Source organism: Poecilia mexicana, unplaced genomic scaffold (assembly GCF_051168715.1).
Source record: "Poecilia mexicana isolate PSO_F unplaced genomic scaffold, ASM5116871v1 scaffold_8, whole genome shotgun sequence".
NCBI lineage: Eukaryota > Metazoa > Chordata > Actinopteri > Cyprinodontiformes > Poeciliidae > Poecilia > Poecilia mexicana.
In genome coordinates, this window is record NW_028263377.1 from 2203938 (window position 1) to 2209937 (window position 6000).

The following is a 6000-nucleotide window of genomic DNA, read 5'->3' on the forward strand; positions in this document are numbered from 1 at the left end:
TGGGTGTTATTTTAATGTATAACTGAAAAAATGTTGGATATAAATCACATTTCTTTTCATTTTAGAACATGGTGGAACTTTTCTGTTTTGTTCTGATCTTTTTAGGTAAACAAAGTATTTCTATGCATGTCATTGTAAGTAAGGTTTTTTTCTTTTGTTACAGTCCATGAGAAATGTCTTATAAGTGATATACCAGACTTCAGCCATGGTAGTAATGGAGCTTAGTGTTGAATTCAACAGGATTGATCATAACATATTTATTCATAGACCAAGGAAGCAGGAGGAACTGTCTAGTTTGTGCTAGATTGGTTCACATCTTATTTGCAGAATGCAACATTGTGTTATTTGGCAATAATAATCATGAGCCATGGCACAAAGGTCATCAGAGACCTCTTTATTCACTGTTTACAGAACCTGAGTTAAAGGTCGGAGGCGGGTTTCTTCCCCAGCAAAGAGAAGATGTGCAGAAACTGTTGGTTCTTTTAAACCAGATCTGAAAACATGATTATCCACTGCAGTTGCCCCATAAAGGTCTTTAACTTTTTTCTTGGGTAAATTTAATTAGCTATCAGCTATTTCTTGTTTTGAAGTTGATTTTTATTATTCCAAACTTTTCATGTGATATTAATGTTAAAAATGTACCATGACACATTTATGTATTCTTTTCTTTATTTGTGTTTTCTGTTGAGAGAATCTATGTGAACTTTCTGTTGTGTTAAGATAAAGCAATTAAAATCGTTTTATCTTACTATCCCTACTCTACACACATGCAAACATTTAACTAACCAAGCTGAACATTCATTTCTAACTTCATTCATTTGTCCACCCACATGTTTGATTTAGCACTGTTTTTTGTACTGGATGCAACTTCATTCATTTGAACTTGGGACTGGATATACTAGGACGCTGCTCTGCTGACCTGAATAAGGCACAAAATAAACTAAGAGATGAAAATAGTTGATGTAACAGGCAGCTTTAATCAATGTCCCTTTCATCTACTTTTTGCGTCATGTTTACTTTACTTTGAGTTTACTTGGTTTCACAGAATAAATTGATTTCTAAACACTGCAGTATCAAAAGCAGTATCGGCAGAATACTGAGGTCAGAATAATCTGGAGGTGTGTTTATCTATGATCTGCCTGTGTCTGTCTGTTTTCATGTTGCTGTGTTTGCAACATTTGTTGGGCAGCAACCTTAGAAAGTGAATGTTTATATAGCAACCACTAGCAGCATATAAGTAAAGCAAAGTAAGAGTTTATTAGTATAAAATAAACTAATAAAGTTGTCAAAAAAGGGCAAAGATGATTAGATTAAAATGAAAACTACATTCAAAGACTGACAAAAAAAAATTATTTTTAAATATAACTAATTCAAAGGCTTTCTCAAACAAACAAAAATATTAATATTAATCATATACCCTCAGTTCTGATTTTAAAGAGCCAACAGTTTCAGAATATCTTTGGTTTTCAGTGACCCAAAAAACACCAGACTAGCTCAACAGGTTTCGGCTGATTTAAAAAACGTTGATTCACAACAAACATCTTTAGTTCTCCTAAGTTTAGCTCATTCCTCTGTATTCAGTTTCTCAGTTTTTCTTGCACTTTCTCAGTCTTGGCTATTGTTTATTTCCTCCTCAGCTCCTTTCATGTCACTTAGTCTCCAGGGCTGGCTCATGGTCAAATGGGCAGAATTAGATTTGGAGCCCCTCTTCCTGTTAGGAGCATCACCACCTCAAACAACATTTATATGCAGACTGGTGGAATCTGGAAGAGGAGACAAAGTTTAATAGGCTAAACTTGAAAGTAATCTTTGATAGCTGGTTGTGATTTGTTGAGATGTTGAAGAGTCCTCTGTGAAATGTGGCAAACTTGAAATTTTGTTTTATAGCCAAACCTGACCGGTCTGCTGTATTTCCTGATCTTCTTTATAATGCTTGTTCTCTAATATTCTAGAATATAAATATTTTGCATTTGTATGTAATAATTTCTAAAACATTTTTTCGTATCCAAAAGCCATTAAGAAATGTAACATGTCCCCAATTCATTACATGAACTTAAGTGTTCATGTGTTTCTGTGTGCTACGTTGTAGTTTTCCATAGCTTGAAAAGTTTCAAATTACTGGCATTAGCAGGTTCACTTGGCCGCGCATGACAGAACCACAATGTCAGCCGCCCCGTCTCCCAAACACGATCCACATGACACATGCCTCCGCTCTTCCAACAAGCCGAGTGAAAAGGCTGCCTCGAGGCCTGGCGCTGTGTAGCCCAACAGACCTAATCTCCGGGTTTACAGCCTCTCATAGCTGTAAATTCCATCTTTTGTGGTGGAAACAACTAATCTGACCAATGAGGCTCACTGGTTTAGCTTATTCACAGCAGCATACCCCTCATAATCCCTGCCATTCTTTCTTTTTATCTCTTTCTCCCACTCGGGATCTCTCCCTTTCATAGACACATACTGTGCTGCACTGACACATGAATGCCAGCACTTGTGCGGACAAACAGTTTCCCTCATTCCCTCAGTCTCATGCATCCACTGTCATGAGTAAATTAAGCACACAGCTGACAATATTGCTTTCCTTTTTCTGGTTAGAGGCTATTTTTTATCCAAAAATAATAAGTAAAGGAGAAAAAAAAGAAGTAGATAATGTACATAAAATATTTGGACTAATGTAGACACACTTTGGATTTTAAACCACAGAAGCATGCACATATTATGCATGTGAAATAAAATGTTACACTTATATGGGAAGGTCAGGGGAAGAAAAGCGTTCACAGAGAAGGAGCTACATATGGACCTGTCAAGCCAGCTGTGACTGAGATGTTGTTTCGTCTGCACATTCCTGCCTTCCCCGAGCCCTAACGCTGATCACAACAGTAAGTGTTCATTCAGGCCTTGTTTTTCACAGAGTGTGCGAGAACAGTCGGTGTACGTGTGTGTGGACATGTGTGTGCCTTTGTGGGCGTGTCATAAAGTGAAAGCAACAGAAAACAAGGGCGAGGCGGACAAACTCGCAGAATGGCAAGGACAAGACTTGTGCGTCGCACACATTTTTCACATAAATCACTGGAAAATGTACCTAGTTATGGTTTAGAAAAATGTGACACATTAAAATACGCTTGTTTGTATAAGGTGTTAGTCCTTTCACAAAACTGAAGATGTCCAGTTGCTACTGGGTTGCAGATTGTCAAAAGTAAGCAAACACATCGTTTGCAGTAGAAGTTAATCCTCAGTGACACCACAGTTGTTTAGAGGATATGAAACTAAATGCTAAAGTAACGTTACTGGAGGAATTTAAGTCAGTCATATGACATGTCCTGTTTTCACAATTGAAGCTTCCTCTTTTTACTTTCATCATAAAGGGACAAAATAAACTGAAAATTAACTTCTGTGTGCCCAGTTGCACCTCGGCCACACACTGTAGAACGATGCAGCACAAAGAGAGTGTCTGTCTCCTGTTGCTTTCTAAACATAAATGTGGTGGAAGTTAATGGAATAAGAGGGTCAGTACTGATAAGATGTGTTCTGATTAGTGCAATCAGAGCTGAATAAAGCGATGGAGAGCAGACAAAATGGCTTTGAGTTGAAGTAAGTTCAAAAGAATGAAGTCCTTGAGGCTGGGCAGAGGAGTTTAATATGCAATATTGTCTGGTTCTCTAGATAAGAACAAGCCAAAATTGTATCCCTTTTTTTTTTTGTCTAGAGTCATATACCAGTCGAAACATATAATACTAGAACTACAGAAAAAAACCCATGTGCTGACTGTTTTGAGAAGAATAGTTTTATCTTTTCTTCACAAAATGTTTCTCACAGCAGTTTTATCCAACTTCAGCCGTCTTAATGAACTCGTCCTCTCACAACAGCAGATTTTGTGGGAGCAAAGTGTTTTGGAACCAGTGTTTGACGAAAAAAGAAGAAATCATGATGTGTGACTGTATAAGGAAGGACATAATGTTTTCAAAACTGTTCCTCTGTGCAATTGAAAGCTCAGGATAACAACATGAGGTTCATCATCAACTTTCACTTCCCATGCCCTTGAGGAAGGTAACATGTGGATGTTTATCTTTGAAAATCAGTGAGGGTATGGAAGAACATGGAAAAACAGCATAAATAAAACATTTGCTTCTTCAAGTTTAACTTTAACAAGACAAATAAGGACCAGCGTGGAAAATCTGCCCATGCATCCAAGGTCAGCTATAAAAAAACATTAACCAGATGTTTTTCTCAAAAGAAATGGCAGCTTGAAAAAAAGCAGAAATACGTGTTTTTTCATCTACTTGCTAGAATACAATCATGATTATAAAAATAAATAGATAAATGACGCGTAAGCTGTCATTATTGCTTCATAACCCACATGAACATGCTTCTGTTCATGTGGGTCATAAATTGTTTACACGAAGCCTGATGCATTTCATTAGTAGTTTGACCCACAAAAAGAAAAAAATCCGTGATCAGTTGCACTTTATGTTATTTATTGGCATCAGATAAACAAGGCTGAATGCATTTGCATGCCACACAAATCAGATTTTTATTTGTAATTTTTTTAAAACTGTGTAGCCTTTATATCCACTGTCAATTAGCTATATAAAAGCACAATATTGAGATGCTCTATGCAAATTTTAGCATGGTGGTGAAAGATGTGCAAAAATATAAAATATGAGTGAAATAATTTTTTTTACTATGGTAAAAAAACAAAAAACAACAAACAAAAAAAACAGAAAAGCACAATTGTAGAATTTGTCAAAATATTACCTTGATGAATTTCAGTAAAGTCACTGTTGAGATAAACTAAAGTTAGTCTTATCATAATTACAGTGCTAACAACCGGAGCATTATCATAGATGCGTTTATAGGCAGCAAATGAAAGTAAACCTAGTTCACAGTGTGACTTCTAAAAACTAACTTTACAGCTTGGAACTTTCCCAGAGGAAACCATTAACTCTGGTCTGATTAAAGGCTGTTACTTTGAACGTCTGCAACAACTGTCAGAAAAACTAATAAAGTTAATAGGAAACCAGTATGAAACCTAAAACCTCTTTTCTTTAACTTATGATTTACCCCAGGAAATGTAGTGAAGTTTCTGAAGTTAAATTTAAAGAATATTACTGAGACTGTGTCACACTTTAACATTTTTTGAGCTGTGCTTTATGCTGAAATTCCCACTGTGATCCTAAAATGTGCTTAGAAAATAAATATTCCAAAAATATGTGTTATGCAGTCTTTTAGGATAGCATACCAACTGTAAGAGACAAATTAATATTCAAAGCATGTCTGCCTCAGTGATTCCAAAGAAGCCCACGTGGACGGGCTTCAGATTACTAATATACTTCACCATGGCAACGCAGTTATGGAGGCTCGTGGGCAGATTTATATTTCAGCACAGGAGTACCAACAAGGTCACTGCATGTTTTTTTCTAATCACACCGGGTGCAGTTGCATATGTGTGTTTGTTTACTGCAGGTGGGTGGGTGTACACAACATCGGGGGATATGGAGGCGACCTGTGATTGGGTTTTGGTCCTTTTTCTACTGGAAGAAGAATGGGAAGGAAGAAGGAAATGAAGAGCGCAAGAAGTGCATCAGCAACACTAAGGCGGTTCTGTGTATCTGCTCAAAGACCTTGGAAGTGAGAGGAAGGACAGGGATTGTTCTTGAAATGACTGAATGTGTATGTTGATGCATGTGTGCTTAATGCAAGACCCAGAGTCACTAAAAAAAAAACATAAATTTCTGATGTTATGCTTAGGATTGCTATTAATAATTTTACTGTGGTTGTTCACTTTAATATATTCCTCCTCATTATTCTCTTCTTTGATAATATTTTTTCCACACTATGCATGCCACAGTTTGAATATTTCTCCACCAGATTTTGAGTGTTTACAGTAAAGCTGAAGATAAAGATTCTTTCTATGATGAAGATCCTTAATATTACTATATCCTCTGAATGGGACAGATGAAAAGTTATCAAACCAATTGTCACTACTGTTAGTAATCCTGATTG